This window comes from Eubalaena glacialis, chromosome 7 (genome assembly GCF_028564815.1).
Source record: "Eubalaena glacialis isolate mEubGla1 chromosome 7, mEubGla1.1.hap2.+ XY, whole genome shotgun sequence".
Taxonomy (NCBI): Eukaryota; Metazoa; Chordata; class Mammalia; order Artiodactyla; family Balaenidae; genus Eubalaena; species Eubalaena glacialis.
This window is the reverse complement of record NC_083722.1, coordinates 120891854-120918411: the sequence shown is the minus strand read 5'-3', so window position 1 is coordinate 120918411 and position 26558 is coordinate 120891854.

Below are 26558 nucleotides of genomic sequence, written 5' to 3'. Positions count from 1 at the left end.
CTCTAAGCTGTGCTTATTACATGTTTCAGGACACACCGTACACTTCTCCAGAGTGGCTGTTGGCAATTTACAGCCCGCCCATCAGCGTAGCAAGGCTCCCATGTCTCCATGGCCTGTCCTGCATTTCTGGTTTTTACACGTTTTTCAGCATGGCCCTTTTGACCGATGGCAAGCGAGCCTTCTTTGTAGCGCTGATTTGCCTTTCCGGCTTGCCTGGTTGGCCAAAAAGGGCGTATGCGTTTTTCCCTGAATATATTCAGGGAAAAACGCATACGCCCTTTTTGGCCAAGGGCATCATTGTCAACGCTTTGCCGCTTTTCATGTGCTTTCAAGGCGAGTCGAGTCTGCCTCCTGAAACCTGTTTCCTGCAATTCTGCCTTGCTTTCCAATCCTCCTCGTTGCCTTCCCTCAATATATTTGTGGACGAGAGTTATCATTTATAACTCTGCAGGTTTGTGAGTTGCAGTGCCCCTGAGCTCCATTTGTCAACTCGCTTTTTTGGGAGCTGGCCGCCAAAGCGCAGGATTGCTTCAGGCCGTATTCTGGTTCCGGGGGGCAGGCTGAGCCTGTGGTTCATTCTTCTTCCTGATGGGAAAATAGAGTGACCTGTGCCTGTCCCAACACCTAGAGCTGGTCTCTCACTGGTTCCCCCTCTTCCCGTTCATCCTCAGGCCAAATTGCGACCTTTACGAAACAGGAGGTTAAAGGTGCTGATTCTCCAAGTAGGGAGATTGTTAGTCCAGCGGCTGGAATGGCGAACCCGAGCAGAAGGAGAGGAGAGATGAGGTGCGTTTGAGAAACCTTTCCCGATCACACGGCGTACCATCTTCTGGGTTTCCCATGCATGTTTTCGATGTAGGAAGATGCCCTTGAACCTGGAGATTTGGGACCCACGGCATGGGTACCACGCAGTATGACTTTAAAGGGTCTGCGTTTGCTCACCCAAGCCCACCAATCCTCTCAGCCCCAAGAGTGTCCAGCCTTATGTCTCATCCAGCTGTGGGTCTAGATATGGTCAATCCAGGTTGCATCAGAGCCCCTGAACGGATTTTGTAAGAATTTCTCTCTCTTTCACTGTCTTTGTTTTATGGGGTTTTTTTTTAAGTAATCTATTTTTATAATGGGGTTTAGCTGCTTTTCACTGCTGTGTTTATGCCGCTTTACACCCTCTTGATTCACTTCCAGAGAGAGATCAATACATAGGTTTTAAGACTCTTACTAGTCAGATGTATTCTTGGGCGGTGAATAGGGGCTGTTGAGTCCAGTTCACTGAGCAGGGAGTAGGTCTTGTCTATTACATATTTGGCTTGTGGAACGGTATCTGAGCTAATTTCAAACCCTTGTTTTATGCATCACCCCACCTCACCTTTCCCGTTAAGCAGCCATAGTGTGTTTTCTAAATGTGTGACTCTGTTCTGTTTTGTAATTCAGTTCAAGTGTAGCGATTTTGACATTCCCTCTCTCAGTGATATCTTAGGATAAGTGTCTTTTTCTCTGTGACTTTTTTCACTGAGAGTCATCGTACCTAAATCCACTCATCCTGCTGCTACTAGCCTTATGACATTGATTTCATGGCTGAGTGATATTCCCTTGTGCCTAAGTACCACAACTTCTTTATCCATTTTTCGCTTTCCTGGGATATTGAAGGTGTACCGAAGTGGAGGTTCTTGGAAACAGAGCAGCCCTAAACTTTGGGGTGCCTGTGTCTTGTTGATTTTTAGGTTTCCCGATTTATACGCCCATGAGTGGAAGTGCCCTATGCTCTCTAAGCTGTGCTTATTACATGTTTCAGGACACACCGTACACTTCTCCAGAGTGGCTGTTGGCAATTTACAGCCCGCCCATCAGCGTAGCAAGGCTCCCATGTCTCCATGGCCTGTCCTGCATTTCTGGTTTTTACACGTTTTTCAGCATGGCCCTTTTGACCGATGGCAAGCGAGCCTTCTTTGTAGCGCTGATTTGCCTTTCCGGCTTGCCTGGTTGGCCAAAAAGGGCGTATGCGTTTTTCCCTGAATATATTCAGGGAAAAACGCATACGCCCTTTTTGGCCAAGGGCATCATTGTCAACGCTTTGCCGCTTTTCATGTGCTTTCAAGGCGAGTCGAGTCTGCCTCCTGAAACCTGTTTCCTGCAATTCTGCCTTGCTTTCCAATCCTCCTCGTTGCCTTCCCTCAATATATTTGTGGACGAGAGTTATCATTTATAACTCTGCAGGTTTGTGAGTTGCAGTGCCCCTGAGCTCCATTTGTCAACTCGCTTTTTTGGGAGCTGGCCGCCAAAGCGCAGGATTGCTTCAGGCCGTATTCTGGTTCCGGGGGGCAGGCTGAGCCTGTGGTTCATTCTTCTTCCTGATGGGAAAATAGAGTGACCTGTGCCTGTCCCAACACCTAGAGCTGGTCTCTCACTGGTTCCCCCTCTTCCCGTTCATCCTCAGGCCAAATTGCGACCTTTACGAAACAGGAGGTTAAAGGTGCTGATTCTCCAAGTAGGGAGATTGTTAGTCGAGCGGCTGGAATGGCGAACCCGAGCAGAAGGAGAGGAGAGATGAGGTGCGTTTGAGAAACCTTTCCCGATCACACGGCGTACCATCTTCTGGGTTTCCCATGCATGTTTTCGATGTAGGAAGATGCCCTTGAACCTGGAGATTTGGGACCCACGGCATGGGTACCACGCAGTATGACTTTAAAGGGTCTGCGTTTGCTCACCCAAGCCCACCAATCCTCTCAGCCCCAAGAGTGTCCAGCCTTATGTCTCATCCAGCTGTGGGTCTAGATATGGTCAATCCAGGTTGCATCAGAGCCCCTGAACGGATTTTGTAAGAATTTCTCTCTCTTTCACTGTCTTTGTTTTATGGGGTTTTTTTTTAAGTAATCTATTTTTATAATGGGGTTTAGCTGCTTTTCACTGCTGTGTTTATGCCGCTTTACACCCTCTTGATTCACTTCCAGAGAGAGATCAATACATAGGTTTTAAGACTCTTACTAGTCAGATGTATTCTTGGGCGGTGAATAGGGGCTGTTGAGTCCAGTTCACTGAGCAGGGAGTAGGTCTTGTCTATTACATATTTGGCTTGTGGAACGGTATCTGAGCTAATTTCAAACCCTTGTTTTATGCATCACCCCACCTCACCTTTCCCGTTAAGCAGCCATAGTGTGTTTTCTAAATGTGTGACTCTGTTCTGTTTTGTAATTCAGTTCAAGTGTAGCGATTTTGACATTCCCTCTCTCAGTGATATCTTAGGATAAGTGTCTTTTTCTCTGTGACTTTTTTCACTGAGAGTCATCGTACCTAAATCCACTCATCCTGCTGCTACTAGCCTTATGACATTGATTTCATGGCTGAGTGATATTCCATTGTGCCTAAGTACCACAACTTCTTTATCCATTTTTCGCTTTCCTGGGATATTGAAGGTGTACCGAAGTGGAGGTTCTTGGAAACAGAGCAGCCCTAAACTTTGGGGTGCCTGTGTCTTGTTGATTTTTAGGTTTCCCGATTTATACGCCCATGAGTGGAAGTGCCCTATGCTCTCTAAGCTGTGCTTATTACATGTTTCAGGACACACCGTACACTTCTCCAGAGTGGCTGTTGGCAATTTACAGCCCGCCCATCAGCGTAGCAAGGCTCCCATGTCTCCATGGCCTGTCCTGCATTTCTGGTTTTTACACGTTTTTCAGCATGGCCCTTTTGACCGATGGCAAGCGAGACTTCTTTGTAGCGCTGATTTGCCTTTCCGGCTTGCCTGGTTGGCCAAAAAGGGCGTATGCGTTTTTCCCTGAATATATTCAGGGAAAAACGCATACGCCCTTTTTGGCCAAGGGCATCATTGTCAACGCTTTGCCGCTTTTCATGTGCTTTCAAGGCGAGTCGAGTCTGCCTCCTGAAACCTGTTTCCTGCAATTCTGCCTTGCTTTCCAATCCTCCTCGTTGCCTTCCCTCAATATATTTGTGGACGAGAGTTATCATTTATAACTCTGCAGGTTTGTGAGTTGCAGTGCCCCTGAGCTCCATTTGTCAACTCGCTTTTTTGGGAGCTGGCCGCCAAAGCGCAGGATTGCTTCAGGCCGTATTCTGGTTCCGGGGGGCAGGCTGAGCCTGTGGTTCATTCTTCTTCCTGATGGGAAAATAGAGTGACCTGTGCCTGTCCCAACACCTAGAGCTGGTCTCTCACTGGTTCCCCCTCTTCCCGTTCATCCTCAGGCCAAATTGCGACCTTTACGAAACAGGAGGTTAAAGGTGCTGATTCTCCAAGTAGGGAGATTGTTAGTCGAGCGGCTGGAATGGCGAACCCGAGCAGAAGGAGAGGAGAGATGAGGTGCGTTTGAGAAACCTTTCCCGATCACACGGCGTACCATCTTCTGGGTTTCCCATGCATGTTTTCGATGTAGGAAGATGCCCTTGAACCTGGAGATTTGGGACCCACGGCATGGGTACCACGCAGTATGACTTTAAAGGGTCTGCGTTTGCTCACCCAAGCCCACCAATCCTCTCAGCCCCAAGAGTGTCCAGCCTTATGTCTCATCCAGCTGTGGGTCTAGATATGGTCAATCCAGGTTGCATCAGAGCCCCTGAACGGATTTTGTAAGAATTTCTCTCTCTTTCACTGTCTTTGTTTTATGGGTTTTTTTTATAAGTAATCTATTTTTATAATGGGGTTTAGCTGCTTTTCACTGCTGTGTTTATGCCGCTTTACACCCTCTTGATTCACTTCCAGAGAGAGATCAATACATAGGTTTTAAGACTCTTACTAGTCAGATGTATTCTTGGGCGGTGAATAGGGGCTGTTGAGTCCAGTTCACTGAGCAGGGAGTAGGTCTTGTCTATTACATATTTGGCTTGTGGAACGGTATCTGAGCTAATTTCAAACCCTTGTTTGATGCATCACCCCACCTCACCTTTCCCGTTAAGCAGCCATAGTGTGTTTTCTAAATGTGTGACTCTGTTCTGTTTTGTAATTCAGTTCAAGTGTAGCGATTTTGACATTCCCTCTCTCAGTGATATCTTAGGATAAGTGTCTTTTTCTCTGTGACTTTTTTCACTGAGAGTCATCGTACCTAAATCCACTCATCCTGCTGCTACTAGCCTTATGACATTGATTTCATGGCTGAGTGATATTCCATTGTGCCTAAGTACCACAACTTCTTTATCCATTTTTCGCTTTCCTGGGATATTGAAGGTGTACCGAAGTGGAGGTTCTTGGAAACAGAGCAGCCCTAAACTTTGGGGTGCCTGTGTCTTGTTGATTTTTAGGTTTCCCGATTTATACGCCCATGAGTGGAAGTGCCCTATGCTCTCTAAGCTGTGCTTATTACATGTTTCAGGACACACCGTACACTTCTCCAGAGTGGCTGTTGGCAATTTACAGCCCGCCCATCAGCGTAGCAAGGCTCCCATGTCTCCATGGCCTGTCCTGCATTTCTGGTTTTTACACGTTTTTCAGCATGGCCCTTTTGACCGATGGCAAGCGAGACTTCTTTGTAGCGCTGATTTGCCTTTCCGGCTTGCCTGGTTGGCCAAAAAGGGCGTATGCGTTTTTCCCTGAATATATTCAGGGAAAAACGCATACGCCCTTTTTGGCCAAGGGCATCATTGTCAACGCTTTGCCGCTTTTCATGTGCTTTCAAGGCGAGTCGAGTCTGCCTCCTGAAACCTGTTTCCTGCAATTCTGCCTTGCTTTCCAATCCTCCTCGTTGCCTTCCCTCAATATATTTGTGGACGAGAGTTATCATTTATAACTCTGCAGGTTTGTGAGTTGCAGTGCCCCTGAGCTCCATTTGTCAACTCGCTTTTTTGGGAGCTGGCCGCCAAAGCGCAGGATTGCTTCGGGCCGTATTCTGGTTCCGGGGGGCAGGCTGAGCCTGTGGTTCATTCTTCTTCCTGATGGGAAAATAGAGTGACCTGTGCCTGTCCCAACACCTAGAGCTGGTCTCTCACTGGTTCCCCCTCTTCCCGTTCATCCTCAGGCCAAATTGCGACCTTTACGAAACAGGAGGTTAAAGGTGCTGATTCTCCAAGTAGGGAGATTGTTAGTCCAGCGGCTGGAATGGCGAACCCGAGCAGAAGGAGAGGAGAGATGAGGTGCGTTTGAGAAACCTTTCCCGATCACACGGCGTACCATCTTCTGGGTTTCCCATGCATGTTTTCGATGTAGGAAGATGCCCTTGAACCTGGAGATTTGGGACCCACGGCATGGGTACCACGCAGTATGACTTTAAAGGGTCTGCGTTTGCTCACCCAAGCCCACCAATCCTCTCAGCCCCAAGAGTGTCCAGCCTTATGTCTCATCCAGCTGTGGGTCTAGATATGGTCAATCCAGGTTGCATCAGAGCCCCTGAACGGATTTTGTAAGAATTTCTCTCTCTTTCACTGTCTTTGTTTTATGGGGTTTTTTTTTAAGTAATCTATTTTTATAATGGGGTTTAGCTGCTTTTCACTGCTGTGTTTATGCCGCTTTACACCCTCTTGATTCACTTCCAGAGAGAGATCAATACATAGGTTTTAAGACTCTTACTAGTCAGATGTATTCTTGGGCGGTGAATAGGGGCTGTTGAGTCCAGTTCACTGAGCAGGGAGTAGGTCTTGTCTATTACATATTTGGCTTGTGGAACGGTATCTGAGCTAATTTCAAACCCTTGTTTGATGCATCACCCCACCTCACCTTTCCCGTTAAGCAGCCATAGTGTGTTTTCTAAATGTGTGACTCTGTTCTGTTTTGTAATTCAGTTCAAGTGTAGCGATTTTGACATTCCCTCTCTCAGTGATATCTTAGGATAAGTGTCTTTTTCTCTGTGACTTTTTTCACTGAGAGTCATCGTACCTAAATCCACTCATCCTGCTGCTACTAGCCTTATGACATTGATTTCATGGCTGAGTGATATTCCATTGTGCCTAAGTACCACAACTTCTTTATCCATTTTTCGCTTTCCTGGGATATTGAAGGTGTACCGAAGTGGAGGTTCTTGGAAACAGAGCAGCCCTAAACTTTGGGGTGCCTGTGTCTTGTTGATTTTTAGGTTTCCCGATTTATACGCCCATGAGTGGAAGTGCCCTATGCTCTCTAAGCTGTGCTTATTACATGTTTCAGGACACACCGTACACTTCTCCAGAGTGGCTGTTGGCAATTTACAGCCCGCCCATCAGCGTAGCAAGGCTCCCATGTCTCCATGGCCTGTCCTGCATTTCTGGTTTTTACACGTTTTTCAGCATGGCCCTTTTGACCGATGGCAAGCGAGCCTTCTTTGTAGCGCTGATTTGCCTTTCCGGCTTGCCTGGTTGGCCAAAAAGGGCGTATGCGTTTTTCCCTGAATATATTCAGGGAAAAACGCATACGCCCTTTTTGGCCAAGGGCATCATTGTCAACGCTTTGCCGCTTTTCATGTGCTTTCAAGGCGAGTCGAGTCTGCCTCCTGAAACCTGTTTCCTGCAATTCTGCCTTGCTTTCCAATCCTCCTCGTTGCCTTCCCTCAATATATTTGTGGACGAGAGTTATCATTTATAACTCTGCAGGTTTGTGAGTTGCAGTGCCCCTGAGCTCCATTTGTCAACTCGCTTTTTTGGGAGCTGGCCGCCAAAGCGCAGGATTGCTTCGGGCCGTATTCTGGTTCCGGGGGGCAGGCTGAGCCTGTGGTTCATTCTTCTTCCTGATGGGAAAATAGAGTGACCTGTGCCTGTCCCAACACCTAGAGCTGGTCTCTCACTGGTTCCCCCTCTTCCCGTTCATCCTCAGGCCAAATTGCGACCTTTACGAAACAGGAGGTTAAAGGTGCTGATTCTCCAAGTAGGGAGATTGTTAGTCCAGCGGCTGGAATGGCGAACCCGAGCAGAAGGAGAGGAGAGATGAGGTGCGTTTGAGAAACCTTTCCCGATCACACGGCGTACCATCTTCTGGGTTTCCCATGCATGTTTTCGATGTAGGAAGATGCCCTTGAACCTGGAGATTTGGGACCCACGGCATGGGTACCACGCAGTATGACTTTAAAGGGTCTGCGTTTGCTCACCCAAGCCCACCAATCCTCTCAGCCCCAAGAGTGTCCAGCCTTATGTCTCATCCAGCTGTGGGTCTAGATATGGTCAATCCAGGTTGCATCAGAGCCCCTGAACGGATTTTGTAAGAATTTCTCTCTCTTTCACTGTCTTTGTTTTATGGGGTTTTTTTTTAAGTAATCTATTTTTATAATGGGGTTTAGCTGCTTTTCACTGCTGTGTTTATGCCGCTTTACACCCTCTTGATTCACTTCCAGAGAGAGATCAATACATAGGTTTTAAGACTCTTACTAGTCAGATGTATTCTTGGGCGGTGAATAGGGGCTGTTGAGTCCAGTTCACTGAGCAGGGAGTAGGTCTTGTCTATTACATATTTGGCTTGTGGAACGGTATCTGAGCTAATTTCAAACCCTTGTTTTATGCATCACCCCACCTCACCTTTCCCGTTAAGCAGCCATAGTGTGTTTTCTAAATGTGTGACTCTGTTCTGTTTTGTAATTCAGTTCAAGTGTAGCGATTTTGACATTCCCTCTCTCAGTGATATCTTAGGATAAGTGTCTTTTTCTCTGTGACTTTTTTCACTGAGAGTCATCGTACCTAAATCCACTCATCCTGCTGCTACTAGCCTTATGACATTGATTTCATGGCTGAGTGATATTCCATTGTGCCTAAGTACCACAACTTCTTTATCCATTTTTCGCTTTCCTGGGATATTGAAGGTGTACCGAAGTGGAGGTTCTTGGAAACAGAGCAGCCCTAAACTTTGGGGTGCCTGTGTCTTGTTGATTTTTAGGTTTCCCGATTTATACGCCCATGAGTGGAAGTGCCCTATGTTCTCTAAGCTGTGCTTATTACATGTTTCAGGACACACCGTACACTTCTCCAGAGTGGCTGTTGGCAATTTACAGCCCGCCCATCAGCGTAGCAAGGCTCCCATGTCTCCATGGCCTGTCCTGCATTTCTGGTTTTTACACTTTTTTCAGCATGGCCCTTTTGACCGATGGCAAGCGAGCCTTCTTTGTAGCGCTGATTTGCCTTTCCGGCTTGCCTGGTTGGCCAAAAAGGGCGTATGCGTTTTTCCCTGAATATATTCAGGGAAAAACGCATACGCCCTTTTTGGCCAAGGGCATCATTGTCAACGCTTTGCCGCTTTTCATGTGCTTTCAAGGCGAGTCGAGTCTGCCTCCTGAAACCTGTTTCCTGCAATTCTGCCTTGCTTTCCAATCCTCCTCGTTGCCTTCCCTCAATATATTTGTGGACGAGAGTTATCATTTATAACTCTGCAGGTTTGTGAGTTGCAGTGCCCCTGAGCTCCATTTGTCAACTCGCTTTTTTGGGAGCTGGCCGCCAAAGCGCAGGATTGCTTCAGGCCGTATTCTGGTTCCGGGGGGCAGGCTGAGCCTGTGGTTCATTCTTCTTCCTGATGGGAAAATAGAGTGACCTGTGCCTGTCCCAACACCTAGAGCTGGTCTCTCACTGGTTCCCCCTCTTCCCGTTCATCCTCAGGCCAAATTGCGACCTTTACGAAACAGGAGGTTAAAGGTGCTGATTCTCCAAGTAGGGAGATTGTTAGTCGAGCGGCTGGAATGGCGAACCCGAGCAGAAGGAGAGGAGAGATGAGGTGCGTTTGAGAAACCTTTCCCGATCACACGGCGTACCATCTTCTGGGTTTCCCATGCATGTTTTCGATGTAGGAAGATGCCCTTGAACCTGGAGATTTGGGACCCACGGCATGGGTACCACGCAGTATGACTTTAAAGGGTCTGCGTTTGCTCACCCAAGCCCACCAATCCTCTCAGCCCCAAGAGTGTCCAGCCTTATGTCTCATCCAGCTGTGGGTCTAGATATGGTCAATCCAGGTTGCATCAGAGCCCCTGAACGGATTTTGTAAGAATTTCTCTCTCTTTCACTGTCTTTGTTTTATGGGGTTTTTTTTTAAGTAATCTATTTTTATAATGGGGTTTAGCTGCTTTTCACTGCTGTGTTTATGCCGCTTTACACCCTCTTGATTCACTTCCAGAGAGAGATCAATACATAGGTTTTAAGACTCTTACTAGTCAGATGTATTCTTGGGCGGTGAATAGGGGCTGTTGAGTCCAGTTCACTGAGCAGGGAGTAGGTCTTGTCTATTACATATTTGGCTTGTGGAACGGTATCTGAGCTAATTTCAAACCCTTGTTTTATGCATCACCCCACCTCACCTTTCCCGTTAAGCAGCCATAGTGTGTTTTCTAAATGTGTGACTCTGTTCTGTTTTGTAATTCAGTTCAAGTGTAGCGATTTTGACATTCCCTCTCTCAGTGATATCTTAGGATAAGTGTCTTTTTCTCTGTGACTTTTTTCACTGAGAGTCATCGTACCTAAATCCACTCATCCTGCTGCTACTAGCCTTATGACATTGATTTCATGGCTGAGTGATATTCCATTGTGCCTAAGTACCACAACTTCTTTATCCATTTTTCGCTTTCCTGGGATATTGAAGGTGTACCGAAGTGGAGGTTCTTGGAAACAGAGCAGCCCTAAACTTTGGGGTGCCTGTGTCTTGTTGATTTTTAGGTTTCCCGATTTATACGCCCATGAGTGGAAGTGCCCTATGTTCTCTAAGCTGTGCTTATTACATGTTTCAGGACACACCGTACACTTCTCCAGAGTGGCTGTTGGCAATTTACAGCCCGCCCATCAGCGTAGCAAGGCTCCCATGTCTCCATGGCCTGTCCTGCATTTCTGGTTTTTACACTTTTTTCAGCATGGCCCTTTTGACCGATGGCAAGCGAGACTTCTTTGTAGCGCTGATTTGCCTTTCCGGCTTGCCTGGTTGGCCAAAAAGGGCGTATGCGTTTTTCCCTGAATATATTCAGGGAAAAACGCATACGCCCTTTTTGGCCAAGGGCATCATTGTCAACGCTTTGCCGCTTTTCATGTGCTTTCAAGGCGAGTCGAGTCTGCCTCCTGAAACCTGTTTCCTGCAATTCTGCCTTGCTTTCCAATCCTCCTCGTTGCCTTCCCTCAATATATTTGTGGACGAGAGTTATCATTTATAACTCTGCAGGTTTGTGAGTTGCAGTGCCCCTGAGCTCCATTTGTCAACTCGCTTTTTTGGGAGCTGGCCGCCAAAGCGCAGGATTGCTTCAGGCCGTATTCTGGTTCCGGGGGGCAGGCTGAGCCTGTGGTTCATTCTTCTTCCTGATGGGAAAATAGAGTGACCTGTGCCTGTCCCAACACCTAGAGCTGGTCTCTCACTGGTTCCCCCTCTTCCCGTTCATCCTCAGGCCAAATTGCGACCTTTACGAAACAGGAGGTTAAAGGTGCTGATTCTCCAAGTAGGGAGATTGTTAGTCGAGCGGCTGGAATGGCGAACCCGAGCAGAAGGAGAGGAGAGATGAGGTGCGTTTGAGAAACCTTTCCCGATCACACGGCGTACCATCTTCTGGGTTTCCCATGCATGTTTTCGATGTAGGAAGATGCCCTTGAACCTGGAGATTTGGGACCCACGGCATGGGTACCACGCAGTATGACTTTAAAGGGTCTGCGTTTGCTCACCCAAGCCCACCAATCCTCTCAGCCCCAAGAGTGTCCAGCCTTATGTCTCATCCAGCTGTGGGTCTAGATATGGTCAATCCAGGTTGCATCAGAGCCCCTGAACGGATTTTGTAAGAATTTCTCTCTCTTTCACTGTCTTTGTTTTATGGGGTTTTTTTTTAAGTAATCTATTTTTATAATGGGGTTTAGCTGCTTTTCACTGCTGTGTTTATGCCGCTTTACACCCTCTTGATTCACTTCCAGAGAGAGATCAATACATAGGTTTTAAGACTCTTACTAGTCAGATGTATTCTTGGGCGGTGAATAGGGGCTGTTGAGTCCAGTTCACTGAGCAGGGAGTAGGTCTTGTCTATTACATATTTGGCTTGTGGAACGGTATCTGAGCTAATTTCAAACCCTTGTTTTATGCATCACCCCACCTCACCTTTCCCGTTAAGCAGCCATAGTGTGTTTTCTAAATGTGTGACTCTGTTCTGTTTTGTAATTCAGTTCAAGTGTAGCGATTTTGACATTCCCTCTCTCAGTGATATCTTAGGATAAGTGTCTTTTTCTCTGTGACTTTTTTCACTGAGAGTCATCGTACCTAAATCCACTCATCCTGCTGCTACTAGCCTTATGACATTGATTTCATGGCTGAGTGATATTCCCTTGTGCCTAAGTACCACAACTTCTTTATCCATTTTTCGCTTTCCTGGGATATTGAAGGTGTACCGAAGTGGAGGTTCTTGGAAACAGAGCAGCCCTAAACTTTGGGGTGCCTGTGTCTTGTTGATTTTTAGGTTTCCCGATTTATACGCCCATGAGTGGAAGTGCCCTATGCTCTCTAAGCTGTGCTTATTACATGTTTCAGGACACACCGTACACTTCTCCAGAGTGGCTGTTGGCAATTTACAGCCCGCCCATCAGCGTAGCAAGGCTCCCATGTCTCCATGGCCTGTCCTGCATTTCTGGTTTTTACACGTTTTTCAGCATGGCCCTTTTGACCGATGGCAAGCGAGCCTTCTTTGTAGCGCTGATTTGCCTTTCCGGCTTGCCTGGTTGGCCAAAAAGGGCGTATGCGTTTTTCCCTGAATATATTCAGGGAAAAACGCATACGCCCTTTTTGGCCAAGGGCATCATTGTCAACGCTTTGCCGCTTTTCATGTGCTTTCAAGGCGAGTCGAGTCTGCCTCCTGAAACCTGTTTCCTGCAATTCTGCCTTGCTTTCCAATCCTCCTCGTTGCCTTCCCTCAATATATTTGTGGACGAGAGTTATCATTTATAACTCTGCAGGTTTGCGAGTTGCAGTGCCCCTGAGCTCCATTTGTCAACTCGCTTTTTTGGGAGCTGGCCGCCAAAGCGCAGGATTGCTTCGGGCCGTATTCTGGTTCCGGGGGGCAGGCTGAGCCTGTGGTTCATTCTTCTTCCTGATGGGAAAATAGAGTGACCTGTGCCTGTCCCAACACCTAGAGCTGGTCTCTCACTGGTTCCCCCTCTTCCCGTTCATCCTCAGGCCAAATTGCGACCTTTACGAAACAGGAGGTTAAAGGTGCTGATTCTCCAAGTAGGGAGATTGTTAGTCCAGCGGCTGGAATTTCGAACCCGAGCAGAAGGAGAGGAGAGATGAGGTGCGTTTGAGAAACCTTTCCCGATCACACGGCGTACCATCTTCTGGGTTTCCCATGCATGTTTTCGATGTAGGAAGATGCCCTTGAACCTGGAGATTTGGGACCCACGGCATGGGTACCACGCAGTATGACTTTAAAGGGTCTGCGTTTGCTCACCCAAGCCCACCAATCCTCTCAGCCCCAAGAGTGTCCAGCCTTATGTCTCATCCAGCTGTGGGTCTAGATATGGTCAATCCAGGTTGCATCAGAGCCCCTGAACGGATTTTGTAAGAATTTCTCTCTCTTTCACTGTCTTTGTTTTATGGGGTTTTTTTTTAAGTAATCTATTTTTATAATGGGGTTTAGCTGCTTTTCACTGCTGTGTTTATGCCGCTTTACACCCTCTTGATTCACTTCCAGAGAGAGATCAATACATAGGTTTTAAGACTCTTACTAGTCAGATGTATTCTTGGGCGGTGAATAGGGGCTGTTGAGTCCAGTTCACTGAGCAGGGAGTAGGTCTTGTCTATTACATATTTGGCTTGTGGAACGGTATCTGAGCTAATTTCAAACCCTTGTTTTATGCATCACCCCACCTCACCTTTCCCGTTAAGCAGCCATAGTGTGTTTTCTAAATGTGTGACTCTGTTCTGTTTTGTAATTCAGTTCAAGTGTAGCGATTTTGACATTCCCTCTCTCAGTGATATCTTAGGATAAGTGTCTTTTTCTCTGTGACTTTTTTCACTGAGAGTCATCGTACCTAAATCCACTCATCCTGCTGCTACTAGCCTTATGACATTGATTTCATGGCTGAGTGATATTCCCTTGTGCCTAAGTACCACAACTTCTTTATCCATTTTTCGCTTTCCTGGGATATTGAAGGTGTACCGAAGTGGAGGTTCTTGGAAACAGAGCAGCCCTAAACTTTGGGGTGCCTGTGTCTTGTTGATTTTTAGGTTTCCCGATTTATACGCCCATGAGTGGAAGTGCCCTATGCTCTCTAAGCTGTGCTTATTACATGTTTCAGGACACACCGTACACTTCTCCAGAGTGGCTGTTGGCAATTTACAGCCCGCCCATCAGCGTAGCAAGGCTCCCATGTCTCCATGGCCTGTCCTGCATTTCTGGTTTTTACACGTTTTTCAGCATGGCCCTTTTGACCGATGGCAAGCGAGCCTTCTTTGTAGCGCTGATTTGCCTTTCCGGCTTGCCTGGTTGGCCAAAAAGGGCGTATGCGTTTTTCCCTGAATATATTCAGGGAAAAACGCATACGCCCTTTTTGGCCAAGGGCATCATTGTCAACGCTTTGCCGCTTTTCATGTGCTTTCAAGGCGAGTCGAGTCTGCCTCCTGAAACCTGTTTCCTGCAATTCTGCCTTGCTTTCCAATCCTCCTCGTTGCCTTCCCTCAATATATTTGTGGACGAGAGTTATCATTTATAACTCTGCAGGTTTGTGAGTTGCAGTGCCCCTGAGCTCCATTTGTCAACTCGCTTTTTTGGGAGCTGGCCGCCAAAGCGCAGGATTGCTTCAGGCCGTATTCTGGTTCCGGGGGGCAGGCTGAGCCTGTGGTTCATTCTTCTTCCTGATGGGAAAATAGAGTGACCTGTGCCTGTCCCAACACCTAGAGCTGGTCTCTCACTGGTTCCCCCTCTTCCCGTTCATCCTCAGGCCAAATTGCGACCTTTACGAAACAGGAGGTTAAAGGTGCTGATTCTCCAAGTAGGGAGATTGTTAGTCCAGCGGCTGGAATGGCGAACCCGAGCAGAAGGAGAGGAGAGATGAGGTGCGTTTGAGAAACCTTTCCCGATCACACGGCGTACCATCTTCTGGGTTTCCCATGCATGTTTTCGATGTAGGAAGATGCCCTTGAACCTGGAGATTTGGGACCCACGGCATGGGTACCACGCAGTATGACTTTAAAGGGTCTGCGTTTGCTCACCCAAGCCCACCAATCCTCTCAGCCCCAAGAGTGTCCAGCCTTATGTCTCATCCAGCTGTGGGTCTAGATATGGTCAATCCAGGTTGCATCAGAGCCCCTGAACGGATTTTGTAAGAATTTCTCTCTCTTTCACTGTCTTTGTTTTATGGGGTTTTTTTTTAAGTAATCTATTTTTATAATGGGGTTTAGCTGCTTTTCACTGCTGTGTTTATGCCGCTTTACACCCTCTTGATTCACTTCCAGAGAGAGATCAATACATAGGTTTTAAGACTCTTACTAGTCAGATGTATTCTTGGGCGGTGAATAGGGGCTGTTGAGTCCAGTTCACTGAGCAGGGAGTAGGTCTTGTCTATTACATATTTGGCTTGTGGAACGGTATCTGAGCTAATTTCAAACCCTTGTTTTATGCATCACCCCACCTCACCTTTCCCGTTAAGCAGCCATAGTGTGTTTTCTAAATGTGTGACTCTGTTCTGTTTTGTAATTCAGTTCAAGTGTAGCGATTTTGACATTCCCTCTCTCAGTGATATCTTAGGATAAGTGTCTTTTTCTCTGTGACTTTTTTCACTGAGAGTCATCGTACCTAAATCCACTCATCCTGCTGCTACTAGCCTTATGACATTGATTTCATGGCTGAGTGATATTCCCTTGTGCCTAAGTACCACAACTTCTTTATCCATTTTTCGCTTTCCTGGGATATTGAAGGTGTACCGAAGTGGAGGTTCTTGGAAACAGAGCAGCCCTAAACTTTGGGGTGCCTGTGTCTTGTTGATTTTTAGGTTTCCCGATTTATACGCCCATGAGTGGAAGTGCCCTATGCTCTCTAAGCTGTGCTTATTACATGTTTCAGGACACACCGTACACTTCTCCAGAGTGGCTGTTGGCAATTTACAGCCCGCCCATCAGCGTAGCAAGGCTCCCATGTCTCCATGGCCTGTCCTGCATTTCTGGTTTTTACACGTTTTTCAGCATGGCCCTTTTGACCGATGGCAAGCGAGCCTTCTTTGTAGCGCTGATTTGCCTTTCCGGCTTGCCTGGTTGGCCAAAAAGGGCGTATGCGTTTTTCCCTGAATATATTCAGGGAAAAACGCATACGCCCTTTTTGGCCAAGGGCATCATTGTCAACGCTTTGCCGCTTTTCATGTGCTTTCAAGGCGAGTCGAGTCTGCCTCCTGAAACCTGTTTCCTGCAATTCTGCCTTGCTTTCCAATCCTCCTCGTTGCCTTCCCTCAATATATTTGTGGACGAGAGTTATCATTTATAACTCTGCAGGTTTGTGAGTTGCAGTGCCCCTGAGCTCCATTTGTCAACTCGCTTTTTTGGGAGCTGGCCGCCAAAGCGCAGGATTGCTTCAGGCCGTATTCTGGTTCCGGGGGGCAGGCTGAGCCTGTGGTTCATTCTTCTTCCTGATGGGAAAATAGAGTGACCTGTGCCTGTCCCAACACCTAGAGCTGGTCTCTCACTGGTTCCCCCTCTTCCCGTTCATCCTCAGGCCAAATTGCGACCTTTACGAAACAGGAGGTTAAAGGTGCTGATTCTCCAAGTAGGGAGATTGTTAGTCGAGCGGCTGGAATGGCGAACCCGAGCAGAAGGAGAGGAGAGATGAGGTGCGTTTGAGAAACCTTTCCCGATCACACGGCGTACCATCTTCTGGGTTTCCCATGCATGTTTTCGATGTAGGAAGATGCCCTTGAACCTGGAGATTTGGGACCCACGGCATGGGTACCACGCAGTATGACTTTAAAGGGTCTGCGTTTGCTCACCCAAGCCCACCAATCCTCTCAGCCCCAAGAGTGTCCAGCCTTATGTCTCATCCAGCTGTGGGTCTAGATATGGTCAATCCAGGTTGCATCAGAGCCCCTGAACGGATTTTGTAAGAATTTCTCTCTCTTTCACTGTCTTTGTTTTATGGGGTTTTTTTTTAAGTAATCTATTTTTATAATGGGGTTTAGCTGCTTTTCACTGCTGTGTTTATGCCGCTTTACACCCTCTTGATTCACTTCCAGAGAGAGATCAATACATAGGTTTTAAGACTCTTACTAGTCAGATGTATTCTTGGGCGGTGAATAGGGGCTGTTGAGTCCAGTTCACTGAGCAGGGAGTAGGTCTTGTCTATTACATATTTGGCTTGTGGAACGGTATCTGAGCTAATTTCAAACCCTTGTTTTATGCATCACCCCACCTCACCTTTCCCGTTAAGCAGCCATAGTGTGTTTTCTAAATGTGTGACTCTGTTCTGTTTTGTAATTCAGTTCAAGTGTAGCGATTTTGACATTCCCTCTCTCAGTGATATCTTAGGATAAGTGTCTTTTTCTCTGTGACTTTTTTCACTGAGAGTCATCGTACCTAAATCCACTCATCCTGCTGCTACTAGCCTTATGACATTGATTTCATGGCTGAGTGATATTCCATTGTGCCTAAGTACCACAACTTCTTTATCCATTTTTCGCTTTCCTGGGATATTGAAGGTGTACCGAAGTGGAGGTTCTTGGAAACAGAGCAGCCCTAAACTTTGGGGTGCCTGTGTCTTGTTGATTTTTAGGTTTCCCGATTTATACGCCCATGAGTGGAAGTGCCCTATGCTCTCTAAGCTGTGCTTATTACATGTTTCAGGACACACCGTACACTTCTCCAGAGTGGCTGTTGGCAATTTACAGCCCGCCCATCAGCGTAGCAAGGCTCCCATGTCTCCATGGCCTGTCCTGCATTTCTGGTTTTTACACGTTTTTCAGCATGGCCCTTTTGACCGATGGCAAGCGAGACTTCTTTGTAGCGCTGATTTGCCTTTCCGGCTTGCCTGGTTGGCCAAAAAGGGCGTATGCGTTTTTCCCTGAATATATTCAGGGAAAAACGCATACGCCCTTTTTGGCCAAGGGCATCATTGTCAACGCTTTGCCGCTTTTCATGTGCTTTCAAGGCGAGTCGAGTCTGCCTCCTGAAACCTGTTTCCTGCAATTCTGCCTTGCTTTCCAATCCTCCTCGTTGCCTTCCCTCAATATATTTGTGGACGAGAGTTATCATTTATAACTCTGCAGGTTTGTGAGTTGCAGTGCCCCTGAGCTCCATTTGTCAACTCGCTTTTTTGGGAGCTGGCCGCCAAAGCGCAGGATTGCTTCAGGCCGTATTCTGGTTCCGGGGGGCAGGCTGAGCCTGTGGTTCATTCTTCTTCCTGATGGGAAAATAGAGTGACCTGTGCCTGTCCCAACACCTAGAGCTGGTCTCTCACTGGTTCCCCCTCTTCCCGTTCATCCTCAGGCCAAATTGCGACCTTTACGAAACAGGAGGTTAAAGGTGCTGATTCTCCAAGTAGGGAGATTGTTAGTCGAGCGGCTGGAATGGCGAACCCGAGCAGAAGGAGAGGAGAGATGAGGTGCGTTTGAGAAACCTTTCCCGATCACACGGCGTACCATCTTCTGGGTTTCCCATGCATGTTTTCGATGTAGGAAGATGCCCTTGAACCTGGAGATTTGGGACCCACGGCATGGGTACCACGCAGTATGACTTTAAAGGGTCTGCGTTTGCTCACCCAAGCCCACCAATCCTCTCAGCCCCAAGAGTGTCCAGCCTTATGTCTCATCCAGCTGTGGGTCTAGATATGGTCAATCCAGGTTGCATCAGAGCCCCTGAACGGATTTTGTAAGAATTTCTCTCTCTTTCACTGTCTTTGTTTTATGGGTTTTTTTTATAAGTAATCTATTTTTATAATGGGGTTTAGCTGCTTTTCACTGCTGTGTTTATGCCGCTTTACACCCTCTTGATTCACTTCCAGAGAGAGATCAATACATAGGTTTTAAGACTCTTACTAGTCAGATGTATTCTTGGGCGGTGAATAGGGGCTGTTGAGTCCAGTTCACTGAGCAGGGAGTAGGTCTTGTCTATTACATATTTGGCTTGTGGAACGGTATCTGAGCTAATTTCAAACCCTTGTTTGATGCATCACCCCACCTCACCTTTCCCGTTAAGCAGCCATAGTGTGTTTTCTAAATGTGTGACTCTGTTCTGTTTTGTAATTCAGTTCAAGTGTAGCGATTTTGACATTCCCTCTCTCAGTGATATCTTAGGATAAGTGTCTTTTTCTCTGTGACTTTTTTCACTGAGAGTCATCGTACCTAAATCCACTCATCCTGCTGCTACTAGCCTTATGACATTGATTTCATGGCTGAGTGATATTCCATTGTGCCTAAGTACCACAACTTCTTTATCCATTTTTCGCTTTCCTGGGATATTGAAGGTGTACCGAAGTGGAGGTTCTTGGAAACAGAGCAGCCCTAAACTTTGGGGTGCCTGTGTCTTGTTGATTTTTAGGTTTCCCGATTTATACGCCCATGAGTGGAAGTGCCCTATGCTCTCTAAGCTGTGCTTATTACATGTTTCAGGACACACCGTACACTTCTCCAGAGTGGCTGTTGGCAATTTACAGCCCGCCCATCAGCGTAGCAAGGCTCCCATGTCTCCATGGCCTGTCCTGCATTTCTGGTTTTTACACGTTTTTCAGCATGGCCCTTTTGACCGATGGCAAGCGAGACTTCTTTGTAGCGCTGATTTGCCTTTCCGGCTTGCCTGGTTGGCCAAAAAGGGCGTATGCGTTTTTCCCTGAATATATTCAGGGAAAAACGCATACGCCCTTTTTGGCCAAGGGCATCATTGTCAACGCTTTGCCGCTTTTCATGTGCTTTCAAGGCGAGTCGAGTCTGCCTCCTGAAACCTGTTTCCTGCAATTCTGCCTTGCTTTCCAATCCTCCTCGTTGCCTTCCCTCAATATATTTGTGGACGAGAGTTATCATTTATAACTCTGCAGGTTTGTGAGTTGCAGTGCCCCTGAGCTCCATTTGTCAACTCGCTTTTTTGGGAGCTGGCCGCCAAAGCGCAGGATTGCTTCGGGCCGTATTCTGGTTCCGGGGGGCAGGCTGAGCCTGTGGTTCATTCTTCTTCCTGATGGGAAAATAGAGTGACCTGTGCCTGTCCCAACACCTAGAGCTGGTCTCTCACTGGTTCCCCCTCTTCCCGTTCATCCTCAGGCCAAATTGCGACCTTTACGAAACAGGAGGTTAAAGGTGCTGATTCTCCAAGTAGGGAGATTGTTAGTCCAGCGGCTGGAATGGCGAACCCGAGCAGAAGGAGAGGAGAGATGAGGTGCGTTTGAGAAACCTTTCCCGATCACACGGCGTACCATCTTCTGGGTTTCCCATGCATGTTTTCGATGTAGGAAGATGCCCTTGAACCTGGAGATTTGGGACCCACGGCATGGGTACCACGCAGTATGACTTTAAAGGGTCTGCGTTTGCTCACCCAAGCCCACCAATCCTCTCAGCCCCAAGAGTGTCCAGCCTTATGTCTCATCCAGCTGTGGGTCTAGATATGGTCAATCCAGGTTGCATCAGAGCCCCTGAACGGATTTTGTAAGAATTTCTCTCTCTTTCACTGTCTTTGTTTTATGGGGTTTTTTTTTAAGTAATCTATTTTTATAATGGGGTTTAGCTGCTTTTCACTGCTGTGTTTATGCCGCTTTACACCCTCTTGATTCACTTCCAGAGAGAGATCAATACATAGGTTTTAAGACTCTTACTAGTCAGATGTATTCTTGGGCGGTGAATAGGGGCTGTTGAGTCCAGTTCACTGAGCAGGGAGTAGGTCTTGTCTATTACATATTTGGCTTGTGGAACGGTATCTGAGCTAATTTCAAACCCTTGTTTGATGCATCACCCCACCTCACCTTTCCCGTTAAGCAGCCATAGTGTGTTTTCTAAATGTGTGACTCTGTTCTGTTTTGTAATTCAGTTCAAGTGTAGCGATTTTGACATTCCCTCTCTCAGTGATATCTTAGGATAAGTGTCTTTTTCTCTGTGACTTTTTTCACTGAGAGTCATCGTACCTAAATCCACTCATCCTGCTGCTACTAGCCTTATGACATTGATTTCATGGCTGAGTGATATTCCATTGTGCCTAAGTACCACAACTTCTTTATCCATTTTTCGCTTTCCTGGGATATTGAAGGTGTACCGAAGTGGAGGTTCTTGGAAACAGAGCAGCCCTAAACTTTGGGGTGCCTGTGTCTTGTTGATTTTTAGGTTTCCCGATTTATACGCCCATGAGTGGAAGTGCCCTATGCTCTCTAAGCTGTGCTTATTACATGTTTCAGGACACACCGTACACTTCTCCAGAGTGGCTGTTGGCAATTTACAGCCCGCCCATCAGCGTAGCAAGGCTCCCATGTCTCCATGGCCTGTCCTGCATTTCTGGTTTTTACACGTTTTTCAGCATGGCCCTTTTGACCGATGGCAAGCGAGCCTTCTTTGTAGCGCTGATTTGCCTTTCCGGCTTGCCTGGTTGGCCAAAAAGGGCGTATGCGTTTTTCCCTGAATATATTCAGGGAAAAACGCATACGCCCTTTTTGGCCAAGGGCATCATTGTCAACGCTTTGCCGCTTTTCATGTGCTTTCAAGGCGAGTCGAGTCTGCCTCCTGAAACCTGTTTCCTGCAATTCTGCCTTGCTTTCCAATCCTCCTCGTTGCCTTCCCTCAATATATTTGTGGACGAGAGTTATCATTTATAACTCTGCAGGTTTGTGAGTTGCAGTGCCCCTGAGCTCCATTTGTCAACTCGCTTTTTTGGGAGCTGGCCGCCAAAGCGCAGGATTGCTTCGGGCCGTATTCTGGTTCCGGGGGGCAGGCTGAGCCTGTGGTTCATTCTTCTTCCTGATGGGAAAATAGAGTGACCTGTGCCTGTCCCAACACCTAGAGCTGGTCTCTCACTGGTTCCCCCTCTTCCCGTTCATCCTCAGGCCAAATTGCGACCTTTACGAAACAGGAGGTTAAAGGTGCTGATTCTCCAAGTAGGGAGATTGTTAGTCCAGCGGCTGGAATGGCGAACCCGAGCAGAAGGAGAGGAGAGATGAGGTGCGTTTGAGAAACCTTTCCCGATCACACGGCGTACCATCTTCTGGGTTTCCCATGCATGTTTTCGATGTAGGAAGATGCCCTTGAACCTGGAGATTTGGGACCCACGGCATGGGTACCACGCAGTATGACTTTAAAGGGTCTGCGTTTGCTCACCCAAGCCCACCAATCCTCTCAGCCCCAAGAGTGTCCAGCCTTATGTCTCATCCAGCTGTGGGTCTAGATATGGTCAATCCAGGTTGCATCAGAGCCCCTGAACGGATTTTGTAAGAATTTCTCTCTCTTTCACTGTCTTTGTTTTATGGGGTTTTTTTTTAAGTAATCTATTTTTATAATGGGGTTTAGCTGCTTTTCACTGCTGTGTTTATGCCGCTTTACACCCTCTTGATTCACTTCCAGAGAGAGATCAATACATAGGTTTTAAGACTCTTACTAGTCAGATGTATTCTTGGGCGGTGAATAGGGGCTGTTGAGTCCAGTTCACTGAGCAGGGAGTAGGTCTTGTCTATTACATATTTGGCTTGTGGAACGGTATCTGAGCTAATTTCAAACCCTTGTTTTATGCATCACCCCACCTCACCTTTCCCGTTAAGCAGCCATAGTGTGTTTTCTAAATGTGTGACTCTGTTCTGTTTTGTAATTCAGTTCAAGTGTAGCGATTTTGACATTCCCTCTCTCAGTGATATCTTAGGATAAGTGTCTTTTTCTCTGTGACTTTTTTCACTGAGAGTCATCGTACCTAAATCCACTCATCCTGCTGCTACTAGCCTTATGACATTGATTTCATGGCTGAGTGATATTCCATTGTGCCTAAGTACCACAACTTCTTTATCCATTTTTCGCTTTCCTGGGATATTGAAGGTGTACCGAAGTGGAGGTTCTTGGAAACAGAGCAGCCCTAAACTTTGGGGTGCCTGTGTCTTGTTGATTTTTAGGTTTCCCGATTTATACGCCCATGAGTGGAAGTGCCCTATGTTCTCTAAGCTGTGCTTATTACATGTTTCAGGACACACCGTACACTTCTCCAGAGTGGCTGTTGGCAATTTACAGCCCGCCCATCAGCGTAGCAAGGCTCCCATGTCTCCATGGCCTGTCCTGCATTTCTGGTTTTTACACTTTTTTCAGCATGGCCCTTTTGACCGATGGCAAGCGAGACTTCTTTGTAGCGCTGATTTGCCTTTCCGGCTTGCCTGGTTGGCCAAAAAGGGCGTATGCGTTTTTCCCTGAATATATTCAGGGAAAAACGCATACGCCCTTTTTGGCCAAGGGCATCATTGTCAACGCTTTGCCGCTTTTCATGTGCTTTCAAGGCGAGTCGAGTCTGCCTCCTGAAACCTGTTTCCTGCAATTCTGCCTTGCTTTCCAATCCTCCTCGTTGCCTTCCCTCAATATATTTGTGGACGAGAGTTATCATTTATAACTCTGCAGGTTTGTGAGTTGCAGTGCCCCTGAGCTCCATTTGTCAACTCGCTTTTTTGGGAGCTGGCCGCCAAAGCGCAGGATTGCTTCAGGCCGTATTCTGGTTCCGGGGGGCAGGCTGAGCCTGTGGTTCATTCTTCTTCCTGATGGGAAAATAGAGTGACCTGTGCCTGTCCCAACACCTAGAGCTGGTCTCTCACTGGTTCCCCCTCTTCCCGTTCATCCTCAGGCCAAATTGCGACCTTTACGAAACAGGAGGTTAAAGGTGCTGATTCTCCAAGTAGGGAGATTGTTAGTCGAGCGGCTGGAATGGCGAACCCGAGCAGAAGGAGAGGAGAGATGAGGTGCGTTTGAGAAACCTTTCCCGATCACACGGCGTACCATCTTCTGGGTTTCCCATGCATGTTTTCGATGTAGGAAGATGCCCTTGAACCTGGAGATTTGGGACCCACGGCATGGGTACCACGCAGTATGACTTTAAAGGGTCTGCGTTTGCTCACCCAAGCCCACCAATCCTCTCAGCCCCAAGAGTGTCCAGCCTTATGTCTCATCCAGCTGTGGGTCTAGATATGGTCAATCCAGGTTGCATCAGAGCCCCTGAACGGATTTTGTAAGAATTTCTCTCTCTTTCACTGTCTTTGTTTTATGGGGTTTTTTTTTAAGTAATCTATTTTTATAATGGGGTTTAGCTGCTTTTCACTGCTGTGTTTATGCCGCTTTACACCCTCTTGATTCACTTCCAGAGAGAGATCAATACATAGGTTTTAAGACTCTTACTAGTCAGATGTATTCTTGGGCGGTGAATAGGGGCTGTTGAGTCCAGTTCACTGAGCAGGGAGTAGGTCTTGTCTATTACATATTTGGCTTGTGGAACGGTATCTGAGCTAATTTCAAACCCTTGTTTTATGCATCACCCCACCTCACCTTTCCCGTTAAGCAGCCATAGTGTGTTTTCTAAATGTGTGACTCTGTTCTGTTTTGTAATTCAGTTCAAGTGTAGCGATTTTGACATTCCCTCTCTCAGTGATATCTTAGGATAAGTGTCTTTTTCTCTGTGACTTTTTTCACTGAGAGTCATCGTACCTAAATCCACTCATCCTGCTGCTACTAGCCTTATGACATTGATTTCATGGCTGAGTGATATTCCCTTGTGCCTAAGTACCACAACTTCTTTATCCATTTTTCGCTTTCCTGGGATATTGAAGGTGTACCGAAGTGGAGGTTCTTGGAAACAGAGCAGCCCTAAACTTTGGGGTGCCTGTGTCTTGTTGATTTTTAGGTTTCCCGATTTATACGCCCATGAGTGGAAGTGCCCTATGCTCTCTAAGCTGTGCTTATTACATGTTTCAGGACACACCGTACACTTCTCCAGAGTGGCTGTTGGCAATTTACAGCCCGCCCATCAGCGTAGCAAGGCTCCCATGTCTCCATGGCCTGTCCTGCATTTCTGGTTTTTACACGTTTTTCAGCATGGCCCTTTTGACCGATGGCAAGCGAGCCTTCTTTGTAGCGCTGATTTGCCTTTCCGGCTTGCCTGGTTGGCCAAAAAGGGCGTATGCGTTTTTCCCTGAATATATTCAGGGAAAAACGCATACGCCCTTTTTGGCCAAGGGCATCATTGTCAACGCTTTGCCGCTTTTCATGTGCTTTCAAGGCGAGTCGAGTCTGCCTCCTGAAACCTGTTTCCTGCAATTCTGCCTTGCTTTCCAATCCTCCTCGTTGCCTTCCCTCAATATATTTGTGGACGAGAGTTATCATGTATAACTCTGCAGGTTTGTGAGTTGCAGTGCCCCTGAGCTCCATTTGTCAACTCGCTTTTTTGGGAGCTGGCCGCCAAAGCGCAGGATTGCTTCAGGCCGTATTCTGGTTCCGGGGGGCAGGCTGAGCCTGTGGTTCATTCTTCTTCCTGATGGGAAAATAGAGTGACCTGTGCCTGTCCCAACACCTAGAGCTGGTCTCTCACTGGTTCCCCCTCTTCCCGTTCATCCTCAGGCCAAATTGCGACCTTTACGAAACAGGAGGTTAAAGGTGCTGATTCTCCAAGTAGGGAGATTGTTAGTCGAGCGGCTGGAATGGCGAACCCGAGCAGAAGGAGAGGAGAGATGAGGTGCGTTTGAGAAACCTTTCCCGATCACACGGCGTACCATCTTCTGGGTTTCCCATGCATGTTTTCGATGTAGGAAGATGCCCTTGAACCTGGAGATTTGGGACCCACGGCATGGGTACCACGCAGTATGACTTTAAAGGGTCTGCGTTTGCTCACCCAAGCCCACCAATCCTCTCAGCCCCAAGAGTGTCCAGCCTTATGTCTCATCCAGCTGTGGGTCTAGATATGGTCAATCCAGGTTGCATCAGAGCCCCTGAACGGATTTTGTAAGAATTTCTCTCTCTTTCACTGTCTTTGTTTTATGGGGTTTTTTTTTAAGTAATCTATTTTTATAATGGGGTTTAGCTGCTTTTCACTGCTGTGTTTATGCCGCTTTACACCCTCTTGATTCACTTCCAGAGAGAGATCAATACATAGGTTTTAAGACTCTTACTAGTCAGATGTATTCTTGGGCGGTGAATAGGGGCTGTTGAGTCCAGTTCACTGAGCAGGGAGTAGGTCTTGTCTATTACATATTTGGCTTGTGGAACGGTATCTGAGCTAATTTCAAACCCTTGTTTTATGCATCACCCCACCTCACCTTTCCCGTTAAGCAGCCATAGTGTGTTTTCTAAATGTGTGACTCTGTTCTGTTTTGTAATTCAGTTCAAGTGTAGCGATTTTGACATTCCCTCTCTCAGTGATATCTTAGGATAAGTGTCTTTTTCTCTGTGACTTTTTTCACTGAGAGTCATCGTACCTAAATCCACTCATCCTGCTGCTACTAGCCTTATGACATTGATTTCATGGCTGAGTGATATTCCCTTGTGCCTAAGTACCACAACTTCTTTATCCATTTTTCGCTTTCCTGGGATATTGAAGGTGTACCGAAGTGGAGGTTCTTGGAAACAGAGCAGCCCTAAACTTTGGGGTGCCTGTGTCTTGTTGATTTTTAGGTTTCCCGATTTATACGCCCATGAGTGGAAGTGCCCTATGCTCTCTAAGCTGTGCTTATTACATGTTTCAGGACACACCGTACACTTCTCCAGAGTGGCTGTTGGCAATTTACAGCCCGCCCATCAGCGTAGCAAGGCTCCCATGTCTCCATGGC